This window comes from Choloepus didactylus, chromosome 2 (genome assembly GCF_015220235.1).
Source record: "Choloepus didactylus isolate mChoDid1 chromosome 2, mChoDid1.pri, whole genome shotgun sequence".
NCBI lineage: Eukaryota > Metazoa > Chordata > Mammalia > Pilosa > Megalonychidae > Choloepus > Choloepus didactylus.
The window spans coordinates 129,569,892-129,584,942 of record NC_051308.1 but is presented as its reverse complement, the minus strand read 5'-3'; the positions used below and the strand labels follow the sequence as shown (position 1 = coordinate 129,584,942).

Genomic DNA, 15,051 nt, shown 5'->3' with positions numbered 1-15,051 from the left:
CACATTCAATTCAGTTTACATAATTTTTATAGAATGTCTATGGCTGCTTTCCCACTACAAGAGCAGTGTTGGGAAGTTGTAGACCATAAGACCCCCGAAGCCTAAAATATTTTCTGTCAGACCCTTCACAGAAAAGTTCACCAAATCCTGCTCTAAAGCATGGTGCCCAAGATGAGGAGCTCTCTTGCCCAGGTCTGGGGCTGTTTCTGGGTTTAGTAACCCTGATTTTAGGGTGAACTGCATTTTTTGCCTTCTTCCACTTCCCTTCCAATCCTTTCTTCTAGAAAAATGATTTTTTTTCCTAATCTTCAAACAACAGTTTTGGGCCCATATCTAATCCTCATGGTGTGTGAGCTATGCAATGTAAACTTCATGTGCAAGTTGCTAACTGGGATTCAGGGAGGGTAATTTCACACATCTAGTAAGGGGTGGGGATTAGACTGAATTTCAGGACATGGTGGCTACATGATCTGAAGGAGAGAGAGGGTGGGAATAGTAGATATGTTTCAAAACTGCTTTCAAATGCCACCTTAGTTAGGACTGAGAAAACATCAGAGGTATATAACAAAGGACTGGGGTGTCCAGCACTGATGGAGACTGGAGGATATTAGCCCATGAGATCCTCCAGTTTTCAGATCTTTTAACTACAAGATAAATGTTACCTTGCTTGGGGTACCTCTCTGGTTTTCTAACTCTGGGTCAGTCCTTTATATCCCCTGATAATCCAGGTTCTCTAGAAGCAGAGCATGAAGTAATTAAGATCACAGTCTGGAGTCAGATGCCAGGGTTTGCATTCTGACTTTGTCACTAACTTATTGGCTGTTTAACTTTGGGCAAGTTATCTAACTCCTCTGTACCCCAGTTTTCTGATCTGTAAAATGGGGATAGTATGTTACCAACCTCCTGTTTTTGTGATGGTTCATAAAATAATACTTGTAAAGCACTGAGGCCAGAGTCTGGTACATCATGGATGTAACTGAAGTGTTTGTTGATTCACCTATCACTATCTAGTTGTCATGGGCCACAAGGCAGAGTACGGACAGCTGCCCAACACATTAACCTTGGTCTTGAGTGGAGTCTAAGAGCCTCTATGGAGCCCTCTCTCAAACCTCTTAGAGGAGAGAACAATTTGCTTTGCAAACATCTGGGGGCAGATTAAGGAGATTCAGGCCTCTCTTTTGACTGGAGTGGGGAGAGACTTTGGTCAGTAGCTTTTACCCCAGATCACCATTTTCAGGTGATCTTTTAAGGCCAGGAGTCCTCTGCCAAAGAGGAGCCATATCTGATGGTTGCATGGGGCAGTGTGGGTGAGAAGCAGTAGGGCCTAATGGTTCAGAACTGAGGCTTTAGAGTCAGGAGGTCTCTACTTGGATTGCAGCTCTGCTACTCATCAGTTGTGTAAATTACGGGAAGTTATTTAGTCTCTTTGTGCCTCAGTTTTCCCAATCTGTAAAATATAAGATAATCATAGTATATGTCTCAAAAGGTTGTTTTGAGGATTAAATATATTAATACATGTGAAGCACACAAGACATAGCAGGTACTAAGTGAAGGTTAGCTATTATTAGTATTTTCATGATGGGTCCAATTCTAGTTATCAATGCTTCAAGTTCTTGGCAGTCTCCTAGGGTTCTGATGGAGGCCAAACAATTCATCCTGGAAAGGATTAGGGGATGACTGTGGAGATAGCCTTGGGGGTGCCCCTGATCCCTGAGGCCTGCTTATACTTGTATGGAAGTCATTGGGACCCTTTCCTACATCCCATTAAATGGGTCTAGGCTAGAAGTTCTCAAGGGTCTGAACAGCATCTTTCAGAAGATCTTGCAAACTCACCTAGTAACATCTAAGCGGAAGGTATCACTACACTCTGTCACATAGTTGTGTGGGGAGTACAGCCAGCAGTGCCACCCTCTCAGAAGCTGTCAGTGCCAAAGTAAAGCAAGGCCCACCTTGGAGGACAGCAGGCCCTACTTTGCTTCTTTTATTACCTTCTAGGGCCAGGATCCACAGACATGGTCTGGAGACCTATGACGAGGCATCATGGTGAGCTCCCTGTATGGGTAGTAGGTAAGGCTGGGCATGGAGCAGAAAGAGACAGGTCCTGCAATACTGTAACTTTCAGAGCTTCGATTCATGGGCATTTTTGCAACTGTCTTTTTTCTGATGTACATGGCTCCCTGGTACCTTCTCCCAGGTCTTGCTACTTCTCCCTGATTAAAAATGTCTTTGTCCCAGATGAACTTCTTCCATTCTATGTAAACAGTGAGTAATCTTCAATTAAACAGAGGCAACTTTAGAAAATGAGGCTTTCTCATGTGGAATTTGATGAAATCTAACAAACTTCTAGCTACTACACAACATCTATTGCTATAATAGAATCAAGGAAGAGGGGCTTGTACAGGAGCTACCCACCATTGTTTCCCAGAGATAAAGCCCAGTCAAATGGCTGTCTAACTTCCCCTGTCCATACCCCTCCCCTAAGATCCAGCTTGTCTCTTTTGACCCACATGGCCTATTCTCACCCCGTAGTGACTTTAAACCCAAGACCAGCCTCGTATGAGTGCCAGATATGCCATTTTGCTAAACGTACTTTCAGTAAACAGCCAGTTCACTTTGGAGACTGTTCTCTCCAAGTCTCCACTGTGTCCTTAGGTTGATTACCCAAGATGGAAAACACATATAAGATTCAGAGAGTGAAGGGGAGCCATGGAGCCCACCTGCCCCTTTATCCCTGAGCTCCTACTTTGCCTCTGAAGGGAGCCAGGTGCAGGTGGGAGGCCTGTAGTGCTCCCTATAAAAAGCATTTGAGAGCACATTGAGGCTTGGAACAAACATTCAAGACTTCCCATCAAAATGGGCAAAATGCTAATTCTTGCTGGTGAGTCTTTCCCAGGCAAGCCTAGGTGCACTTTCAGGGCAGCTGCTTTTCCTCCCCCTTTCACTCGTTATTTCTTATCCCACTGCATTGTCTCTTTTATCTCTTCCTGCATCCTTGGATTCATAATATAGTGTGGAGAGAAGGGCCCACGGAGCCCCTAGGTCTTCATATGGGAGGGAAAATGGACAACTCTGGCAGACCGGGACAAGGCCATTTCCCCACATGTAAAATGATGGAAGATTTGGGCTTGCCCTTCCTGTTCTGTGCCAGGCAGAGCATGAAGCTTAATGCATAGCCTTGGTCATGGGTTAATCAACTAACAGGAGAAATCATATAAAAATGACTGAGTCAGATTTTTTTTTGAATGACAGGGAATGGGGAAGGAGGAAGAAAAGACCTTAAAGGGCAGTTCCTCAAGTACTGACTTGTACCCCAGAACTGAGACCAAACTGTGTATAGGAGCCCAAGGACAGTGATCACTGCTGAGCACAACAGTGTATGGTTGGGTGGGTTGGAAGAGAATAAAACTTAGAGGCATCATATGACTCGAAAAGTAGAGTGAATTTGGTTCTGGAAAAGGTGAGTTCTAGGCCTAGTGTTTTCCTACTGCTACGGAAAGGGGCCCTCTCTCTTCTCCACCTCCAATTCCTCTTCTACCCTTTCCCACTAATTTGGCTTATCTTTAGAATCCATTCAAATGCATAATGATAAAATTGACTATATGTCAGGCATTGTGCTGTGTAGTGGGGGTTCTGAGGAATAAACAGTCTTGGCCTTCAAGGAGCTCAGAGTCTAGTAGACAGATCAATAAACAATGATCTTTCAATGGAAGTGCTGTGATAGAGATGAGGCAGCACAAATACCAGCAGAGCCTACAGGGAGAACAGGGAGGCCCAGTGCAAACATCAAGTCTCTTGGGAACTCTTTTATGACATCTGTTTTCCCTAATAATCTATGCGTATCTCGAGTTCATTGCTTGACTCACTGCATTGCACTTATTTGTTTACAGGTTTGATGTCCTCACTAGGCTGTGAGCTCCTTGAGGGCAGGCACCCTGTCTAGTTTTCCCCCTTCTCACCAGCAATTGAAACTTAATACAGCTTTATTGAAACAGTAACAACAAAATCCTCCTGGTTCCTGAGCCCTGCACCTGAAGAAATGACTACCTTAACCACCTGCTCCAGAAGTATCATGCAGGAGCCCATGCAGGGAGAGGATTTATAGAGAAGGGGGGGCATCAGGAGCCAGCTCCGTTATCCATTTACTGACCAGTGATGCTGCAGATCTACTTCTTCCCAGCCAGGGAAAGGATGATCCTGGCACTCTCTGACCAAGGTCTCTTTTCTTCTTTAGGGCTGGCCTTGCTGCTACAGCTGGGTAAGTACCTCATGTGAGGGTAGGCTGTGCCAGGGCTACTTGGGGGTGAGAGACTGGAAGACGTTAGTCAGGGCAGGCCTATCTCTTACTTCTCTGCCCTTCCAGGCACAGCAACCAAAATCATCTGCTACTTCACCAACTGGAGCCAGTACCGGCCTGCAATTGCCCGCTACATGCCTGAGAATCTGGACCCCTGCCTCTGCATACACATCATCTATGCCTTCGCTGGCATGGCCAACAACCAGATCAAAACCACCGAGTGGGACGATGAGGCCCTCTATGCTGGCATCAACGGCCTCAAGGATTAGTGAGCTCTGGGCTTGGGCTCTGTGCTGGGTTGGAGGCTCTCGTCTAGGCCTTTGAGAAGTTCCTTGAGAGACACTGGCATCAGAATTCTTAGCCTTTGAGTGCTGTCCACAGTCACTCTCGTGCCTGATTAGCAGAGCTGTTAGCAACATTCTCCCCAGGAGAGGCAGGTTCATCCCTCAAATCTCCCTGCCATGCCAGGATCCATCAGCCCACTGTCACCGTTGAGAGTGAAAACCTGTCCAATGAGTCTCTATACTGTGACTTGGAGGTACCCATAGGAAGAGGGCACCTTGCTCCTACAGAGATGCTGCTCCCAATATAAAGTTATAGACTGGTGATGGGGCAACCCTGGGGCTTGCTTAAGTGTGGATGGGACGGTAAATGGAGTAACCAGCATATAATACCTCCTTGCAAGTGGAACTCCTTTTATATATGTATCTTTCTTATCCCCAGCAACACTGAGCTGAAAACTCTACTATCTGTTGGTAGCTGGAAATTTGGAACTCAGGGTAAGAGTACTTGAATGACTGAATCAGTCCCACATTACTCAGTCTCTTCCAAATTTCAAGGGCTCTGAATTTCTCTGAAGCGGGAGGCACCTGGGTATCTAACTCCAGTTCAGACATTTCAAGGTCCTTCTCTGACCAGCTCTCCCTGAAGCCTGGCTTACCTCCATCATAGCTCTTAAACTATGGCATTGGAATTGCCTATTCATTTGTCCACACCTTCCTCCCTATGGTCTCCTCCAGCACAGAAACTCTATTTTACTCACAACTGTAAACTCAGCACTCACTAACTGTTGATTAAGTGACTGAATAACTGAATGTGTATCTGGGCAAATGGGAGGCTAAGTGACAAGCTAGAGTCTTCAAGGGCTTAGGCCACCATTGTTTTCTCCTGTCACCCCCAATGTGCCCCATGGGTAAACTTTGCTATCAGGCAAGTTCATGTCAAAGTCCATTACTGCCAGTAAGATCATAATGACTCGCTTCTTTCAGATTCTCCGATATGGTCACCACTGCTGAGAACCGCCAGACCTTCATCCAGTCGGCCATACAGTTTCTGAGGAAGTACAATTTTGATGGGCTGGACATTGATTGGGAGTACCTGGGCAATCGTGGGAGCCCAGCTGACACCTAGCAGCTCTTCACCGTCCTGTTAAAGGTGAGTCACCCTCCCTTTGTCCAGCAAACATAGAATCTGGCCCACAGTGGGCTGAGCAAGGCCTCTATTAGTCTGGTGAGGGGTCCTGTAGTGACTGAATACACCCCAGCCCAGAGTGGGATCACATCCTTGCCAGCTCAAAGCCTGATTTCTTTAGTACAAGGTCAGATTCTTATTTTGGAGAAAACTCACACTGCCCAAGTTAGAGAGACTGGTGCATGACAGAATAATGATAGCTAATAGATTTATGGTGAGAAATGTAACTGCCTAGAGGACTGTCCTCCCTATCTCTAGACCCAGAGATGCCCCAAACTGTCCCTCGGTGGGCAGCATTTATGACAAACTGAGTTTTTTACAGCTCTGGGATGTTCAATGGCACTAGGTGGATGCATAAACCTCCAGGGAAGAGGCACTCCTGCCACCAGGACCAGACATAGTTATTGGGTCAGCATGCCCTCTCCCTGGTGAATGTTTTCTTTTATACTCTTGTTGCTTCTTTTCCGTGACTGATTTTTTCTGATCATTAGATTCAATCACATACAGTTTTCAGGCTGGGAGCCATTTTGTCTCCTTAATATAAACATTTTTTCTTTAATTTTTCACTTCTGGTCATTATTTCTTCATGTTAAATTCTCAAAGGGTGACCAAATGCCCCTTATTTCCAATTTGGGTGGCAACTCACTATTGTCCTCAGGGACCAACAAGATCTTATAGGATCAAAGAACTCTACACTGAGCACCTTATGGCTTTCTTTGTAAGAATTATGACCTCATGACATACTCACTGGTCCTTCCAACAGTGTCCTCTGTTTCTCAGGAAATGTATGAGGCTTTTGAGCAAGAAGCCACCCAGAGCAACAAGCCCAGGTTGCTGATTTCTGCTGCTGTGTCGGCTGATAAAGAAAGCATTGAGACTGCCTATCAGATCCCTGAGATATCTAAGTAAGTAAACCCAAGCCCAAAAGCCAGGTCAGGGACATGTGTCCCTGGAGCCACCCCATAGAGTGGTAATGTCCAGATACCAGTGGCCAATATTAGGTAACCTGGACAGAAAGGGCACAATGTGAAAGGGGTAAAATGACCCCAACATCTAAGGGAGAGGAATGCAAAGCCTGTATGAGTCCTAACCTTGTTTCTAAACTATTTCCAAGGTTCTCTATGGTAAAAGGCTATTTAGAGAAGGTTAGTTGAGTCTCAAACTTCTTCTTGTCCTGAAGATCTGAATGCAGCCAGGAATTGATTAGGGAGTGTCTTCTTTGTCCCAGATATTTTGGGGATAAGGGTCAGGGAGAATAAAGATTAATTAATGCATATTCCCTTATGGCATAATCACAAATATCACATTTTGCAGGGTCTAGGAGCTTTTATTTTGGGGGTTGGTGGGGGTGGGATGGAGAGCCTGATTTCTCTTGGGTCATTTCTCTTTCCTCTTGTGCCTTCCCCCTACACCCAAGGTACCTGGACCTCATTAATGTGATGACCTACGACCTAAGGGGCTCCTGGGAGGGCTTCACAGAAGAGGACAGCCCCCTGTTTGCAGGACCCAATGATCCAGGAGACTATAAATTCTTTAATGTGGTGAGTAAGGAAGTGGATTCAAGACGGCCAGTCCTAACAGATCACTTCAAAGCAAGCCATGTAATCCCAGACTGAGGACAGAAAAGGAGGCCAAAGACGTTGGATGGACAAGCTGAAGAAGATAGGATTTCAACTTCATGCTCTTTTCTTTTCTAATCCAGCTCATGTTCCCTATTCCCTGTCCCAGTGATTAATTGCATTCATTTCTCCTTCATACCAACGGAAGCTGACTAGCGGTTTGGGAAAATCCCAAATATCGGTGAATTTTTTAAAAATATAATTTCTGTTTATGCTATGAACACATTTCATGATCCATCATGCTCCCACTCTTTCTTTCCTCCCTTTCCTTCTCTTCTATCTCATGAGGTTAATCTTCCTAGCCTGCATGGCATAGGCAACTGTACCAATGATTCCTCTTAATGATTAGTAGTTGGGTAAATAAGTGGACTGGATGTGGTTGCAGTGGAGAATTTAAACAAGGATTTAAAAATTGGCACAGAAAAGCCTTCCAGGTGGCTACCCCACATGCAAACAACTCTTACTTGCCATGTTCAGCCAGTTGGGAAGACAAGTGAGGAAGTGGGTTCAAGACAGCCAGTCCTAACTGTACTATAGTCAGTCTCCAAACGCCAAGTCTGGAATGGGCGGTGGAGGATGACAGGGGAGATTTCATTCCCAGTTCTCACTGGGCTCTGTTACATAACCAATGGGCCTATTGACTGATGATGACTCCAACATCCAGTTCTAGCATGGAGGGTGCTCCTTTTCTTTCTACCAGATTGGATGTGGAAGGGGCTTGACTGGATACTGTGTCTGGAATTGGACAGAAAACCTAGGTTATTCCACAGGCCTCTGGGCACATGCTTGGTTGCTTCCTAATGGTACCTTCCTTGCCTTGCCTCCAGGATTATGCAATGAACTACTGGAAGGAGCACGGTGCCCCTGCTGAGAAGCTGATGGTGGGCTTCGGGGCTTATGCCCGCACCTTCACTCTTGCTAATCCTGCCAACAACAGCTTGGGTGCCCCCACCTCTGGCCCTGGGACAGCTGGACCCTACATTCAGGATGCCGGGACTCTTGCCTACTTTGAGGTAATAGCCTCAGAGAGCCCAGGTGACCAAGGAGAGCCACTCTCCCTGCTCCAGAGGGTTGTAGATACTTCCAAAGGGAGAGGATCTATACTTGGGTTGCTGATAGAGAGAACTCAATTGATTAGGTTAGTCTGAGTGTATCGTTGTGCTTGTGTATGTGGGAGGGAAGAAAGGGTAAGGTGAATGATTGACGAAACATCCTACGTTTTAACTTTTCAAAGCACATGTGCATCTTTAGTACTAGTTATAGCTGATATTTACTGAGTACAATGGAGGGCCTGGCTCTGTTCTAGGTGTTTTTTACATATCATATCATATCATTTATTTCTCACAACAAATTATGAGCTATTGCTATTATCTCTTACAACAAACTATGAGATATTGTTATTACCCCCACTTTACAGAAGATGATACTGAGACACAGAGGGATTAAGTAATTTATCTAGGCCACAGAAGTAGTTAGTTTCAGAGCTAGAATTCAAGCCTCAGTTGTCCAGATCCAGAATCTCCGATCTTAATCATTATGCTCTACTGTCTCCTTGTTAGCACTTTTGAGGCAAAAACTGTCAAATAAGAACGGGTACATTCCTTTCAAGGGGAAAGTGGGGCCCCAGGTACAAAGAGCCTGCTTTGTCCATTGTCACAACAATGGTATTGACAGACACGGGACTGGATTTCATGTGTCAACTCTCTGTCCAGTGCTCTCTCCACTGTCCACTAGACTGGAAAGCAAGGCAGGGGGTTGGGATGAAATTGGAATGATGTGTTCTTATCCATGAATGGAGACATTGGGGAGAAGGTGCATCCAGAAAGCCAATAGAAGGAGGAGGGAGAGGTGGCCTGAGCAGAGCAGGATGCATCTGAGTCATGACTGTTCCTCCCATGCTTGTCCCAGGTCTGCTCCTTCCTGAAAGGAAGTACCAGTGGATCGGGTACGATAACCCCAAGAGCTTCACCCTCAAGGTAATTTTATTGCCCTTCCTTCTGCACTGTTGAGAGAAGGTTGGGGGCCTCCCCTCCAGGCGTCCTTGAGCTATAATCCAAAGAAACACTTAAAAGTGGCAAGTTAAGGCCAGGCCAAGGGAGGGCTTAAGGTGTCCCAGTGAGCCAGTGACCCAGGTGCAGGGCTCGGCAGTTGGGGCAGCCCCTTTGGCTCCCATTTAGTTGCAGGTGCCTTTCTTCCTCCCTGTGCTCTGCCCCTGCCCTTCCCTCCCACTCCTTAAGACTCTCCTTGGCCCCTTCCCCTGTTCTGCTCTGGTCTTGATCCAACTCACCAATTTGTGCTTGCTGAGAAAGGCATTCTTCCCAACTCCAAAGGCCGCTGTGTAGATCACAGCGGTCCTTCCTCCTCTTTGCCCCTCTCCTGCCTACAGCAAATTCATACAGGCTAAAGCTAAAGCAGGAGGTGAGGGGTCAGCCTTTGGCCTTCGTGTGCTGAGACCAGGGGAGTATGTGCTGCTGCTTATCAAGCTCAGAGCCTTTCACCCTCTACCTCTCCTCCTGGAGCCCTCTCTCTGCCAGACAGTTTGCTCTGTGATAAGGTCTCTATCTCTTTTGAAAATCCAACCCCACCCAATTCCCAGCTCAGAAAAGCCTTCTCAGAAGTGGTTTGTGATAACAGAGGCAGAGAAAAGGGCTGCTGGGGGCCCAATATTCTCTTTCTCCCTGACTTTGTAGTACTAAATGTTTCCTTGCATAGAAATATGCCTATCAATTCCTCAAAGTTGCTGCAGGAAAGCCACTCCCTTTCCCTCCTCCCATCACTGGGCCATCATCCTCCCCTTTCATTTTGCTGCAGCCACTCCTTGTACTTGTGCAAGGACACCCCACAGTCCCTCTTGTTCTCTCCCACAGGCCGAGTGGCTGCTGAAGAACAGATTTGGAGGGGCCATGGTGTGGGCCATCGACCTGGATGACTTCACAGGCTTGTTCTGTGGACGGGGAAAATACCCTCTCATGAATGCCCTCAAGTCTGCCCTTGGTGTCTCCACTCCAAGTAAGTAGTGACTTGCCACATATCAGCCATGAGATAAACTAGACATGGTCAAGGAAGAAGAAAAGGCCTTCCAGAGCTCCTGACCACCTGGACTCAAGCAAGGCCTCCCCCACATCTTCCACCTGTCCTAGCATGTTCTGTGTGAGGCTGGCATTTAAGACTCAGAAAGGAAGAGCCAGGTGGCCTGTAAGGGGGCACCTCATGTGTGACTGCCCTAGTGAGAGAGGATCCATCAGCATTCCTGAGGGTTCTTTCCTCCCCTGTAAACCTGCTCAGAGGAGCTTCAGTAAAGTCACCAGAACAATCTGGAGACTGGGTAGGGTAAAGGACACCAGAAACACCTTGTCCCCTGTTCCAGCCTGCCCACCTCCAGCCTTTATGCATTATGTGGAGTAGAGAAGACAAAGCAAAAGAGGGATCAAAAAAGTTAGGAGAAAAGTGATGGGAGAAGGAGAAACCCTATGGTGTCCATGTGGGACCTGCCCGGTAAGGGGGGCAGAGCCACAGCTGCCCTCAACGCACAATTCTGCCCCAGCCCCAAGTGCTAGGGAAAGCCCAGGAAGCCAGAGGGGCAGGGGAGCTGTTGCTGATCATTGGATCTTTACTCTGTTGGGCCTGGTGGTTCTTCTACTTGCCATGTAATTCTCACAGGCACTCTTGGAGACAGGTGTTATTAATTCATTTTATAATAAAAATGAATAATTTTGTACTACTTTCTATGATATATACCAAACACATTGGAAAATACCTTACATGCATAATCTCATATAATTTTCATAATAATTCTGAGTTATTGCTATTATCCCACTGTACAGGTGAGGAAAGTGAAGCTCAGAGAAGTTCATGCCTAGTCCAAGGTCACGTAGGGAGTGGCAGATCCAGGCTGTTAACATGAATCCCTGATTCATGCCCAGAGCATTTAACCACTAGTTCAAGTAGGATGTGCCCTTAACTGAGAGGACCCCACAGTGACCCTATAAACATGACAGTCCTCTACAGAAAGAAGTCCACCCCAGAACATATGGAGTCCCTTTTCTTTCTCTCTTCAGGTTGCAGAGTGCCAACCTCTACCCTAGACACCAGTGCGGCCCCCATTGTCACTGCAGCTCCTGGTGGTGGCAGCTCTAGTGGATTCTGTGCAGGAAAGTCCAATGGCCTCTATCCCAGCCCCACCAGCAAGAACATCTTCTACAACTGCATGAATGGGTACACCTATCTTGAGGCTTGTCAGCAAGGTCTGGTCTTTGATACCAGCTGCTCTTGCTGTAACTGGTCTTAAATCACCCACCTTTGGAGCCTTTGAGGATTATAGGAGAGATGTATGATTAAACTAAAGTTTTGCATAAGAATGACAAGTTATCTGTTTTGCTTTGTAAATCTTCATGACATTGCCCTGTATGTGATAGAGAAAACCCACCCTGGGACTTCCCCTTGTGTGCACCCCTTAGGTCTTCAGATGTTAGGGCTGGGAGAGGAGGAAGGGTAGTTGGCCAGGACCTCCCTGAACAAGTGGGAAGTTCTGGTACTCTGGGTCCATCGTGAGGCAGAGGGGAGAAGGAATACAAGGTCTGGGGGGCAAGAAAGATTGAAGTCTTCTTCTTTCCCACATATATGTTAGTAAATGGTCTTGCTGAAGCAACTAGAAGAGTTGCTGGACTTAAGACACTTAATTTATGGCATAGCCTCCTTCAAGAACTCTTCCTTCACCAAGTTTAGTCATCTCCCAACTCCTGGGCTAAACAACCCCATGAAAGCCCCACTTGTTGTTGTTCTGAAGACAAAGCATGACAGGACAACTGTGGGTTAGTCTATATACTCCACTTCCAGATCTATAAAGTTAGCAAAAAAGACCATCACCATTGATTTAAGAAAAAATTAGTTTCCTGTCACTCTTTATTGCCACACCACACATCAACTGCACACTTCAGTTCCTTTAGGCAAGGCACCGAGGAAACTAAAAGTCACATTACAGCAGGGGTGGCAGGTCCTCTCACACCTATCATCTTCAGGAGAGTATCCCCACACTGCCGCTGCCCCAAACTCTTCCTCAAACCAGTTACCTTGCTGAGGAAGCCTAGGAAGATGGCAGCTCACAAAACAAGGAGGCATCTTTCTGTCCTACCACACTAAATGTGCTTTGGGCAGGGCGTATGTGTCTGTGTTTTATATCTTTTCTACAAGCCTGGCTCAATCAGTAAACAGAACCCCTGGAATACAATCTCCCTTTTTCCCGTCTTGCCAGTTGGGGTATGAGTGGGGTGTCTGCATATCTTGGTTTGCCTGGGATAGTTCTGGTTTTTAACTTTTTCTCCAGGGTCCCATTCAATTAGCAATTTGGCTAGTTTTAAAATTTTATTATAAAATGTTTTTATTACTAGCTGAATTAAAGTTATCTGAAATGGGTTTGATAGACCTCCACTTTATACTTTTAATATCTGCCATGTTCTGTACACAAAATTCTGACTTTAGCATGTGGTTACATCTGAATGTTTACCAGTAATAACCTGTCTCTTTTCTTTTCCTGACCCTTTTCTGACAAAAACATAACTTACAGCCCCCCTTTCAATAACCAGTTGCACTTTCTTGCTGATAAACTGAAGTGCACTTGGAAAGAATCAGCTAGGGACAGCCATCTCGTTTAGTCAACAGTAGAGGAGGGGTTGATAATGCCACCCTTGTCAACTCCCTGGCAGAACAGCTAGCCTTGCCATGGCCTGAACCACAGCCTGTGAGATGCACAAAGCCATCTGGCCACCAGCCAACGGGACAATGGGAAATGTGGGAAATTATAGATTTGGATTATATGGAATATGTACAGGGAAATAGAAGCCAAGTAATCCCATCATTGAGCCTTATAAAGAGTAGTTGGAATGTTCTTGCTACAAGGGTCTGCTCTTTCACTGTGTGGTGCAGATCTAAAATTGCCTATTTATTTTGTTATTTGGTAATATATTTTTTATTTTGCAAATAAACCCTTTGTCAACAATGGGGTTTAAAAAAAGCAGCATCTGCATAATGAAAAACTAAGTGCTGAATTTCTATTTTCCAAGAAAGTTGATGACAACTGTTAACTTGCATAAGATGTTTGTTGACATTTATTATCCACAATGGGGGCTGTTTGATACTGCATGAAAACCAGAAGACATAAATCTACTGAATAAGCATCAGTGTCTACTCAAAAGTGGCAATTATTTTAAGAGAATATTGTCTAAATGTGCAAAATCTGAGGGCTGAATCTGAGAGCATAGTTATCAGGGGATGGCTTATTGTAGTGGTTCCTAGATTTTAAGCTCTTACAGCAGTTCTATCTATTCCTAAGTTGTAACAGTTATTTTAAATTCTGAGATACTGAGCTCTTTGCGTATAATCCAGTTCAGAACAGTGGGGTGGCAGCCAGGTTCTCCCCAGTCCCCTGGGAATGTGCTCCATCATCTCTGAGGCCTGAGGTGGCAACACTCTTCCTGAATATCGAGGTGGAAGGCCCACCCTCGACCTCTGGGGCAAACTCACCCTTTCCATGCGTGTTGACCACTCCGCTCTCCCAGCCCAAGACCTCTTGACTCCAGCCCTCAACCTCCATGGCTCTGTCTTTGAAGAAATTTTTCCTTCAATTTGTTTCTTGTCTGTCTCGTTCATTCCAGACCAGCAGCAGCTTCATCTATAAAGATCTCACAAAAATTCTGTTGGCTTCACATGAAGCACACAGGGGTCAAAGCCATCAGACAGTAAAACTTTCCACAAATCCTTTCTGCTTAACTCCATCTCCATCTCCAAACTTGGCATATACTGAAATGACGGCTGGGTTCCATGTTTGGTTACAACCTCACATTGGACCATAGCTTCTGGGGTTCCACCCCTGGAAGCCCAGAATTTCCAAACCATCACTTTCTGGTTTCTTTGAACCCAAGAGTTCAGTTCTAAGTTTATCTCTCTCCACTGGCATTTTACGATAAGCTGCAAGGAGAAGCCATGCTATATCTACAATTTTTAGTTTCAAAATCTCATCAGCCAAGTATTCCAGCTTGTTGCTCTCAAATTCTTCCCTCCATCTGACACCAGGACTCAATTTTGACAAATTCTCTGCCATTTAAAAACAAGGATCACCTTTCTTCCAGTTTGCAAGAACACATTCATCATTTCTGTTCAAGGCCTTGTCAGAAGTATCTTTAGAGTCTATCTTTTTACCAACAGTCTCTTCAAAGCAGTTGAGGCCTTTGCTATCAAGCTTCTCACAATTCTTCCAGAATCTTCCCCTTATCCATTTAAAAAGCCATTCCAACATGTTTGATATTTGCAAACTCAGCAGCACCCCACTTCTCTGGTACCAAAATCTGTTCTAGTTTGCTAATTCTGCTGGAATACAAAACACCAGAAATGGATTGGCTTTTATAAAAGGGGGTTTATTTGGTTACACAGTTACAGTCTTAAGGCCATAAAGTGTCCAGGGTAAGACATCAATAATTGGGTACCTTCACTGGAGGATGGCCAATGTTGTCTGGAAAACCTCTGTTAGCTGGGAGGGCATGTGGCTGATATCTGCTCCAGAGTTCTGGTTTCAAAATGGCTTTCTCCCAGGACATTCCTTTCTGGGCTTCAGCTTCTTTCCAAAATGTCACTCTCAGTTGCTCTTGGGGTGTCTGTCTTCTCTTAGCTTCTCTG

The 15,051-nt window shown here is 45.5% G+C and overlaps 1 pseudogene; it reads left to right on the top strand.

Annotated features, from left to right (window-relative positions):
* LOC119526891 overlaps window positions 1-11,705 on the top strand; it is a 75,677-nt pseudogene extending 63,972 nt beyond the window's left edge.
* Window positions 11,706-15,051: the final 3,346 nt, after the last annotated feature.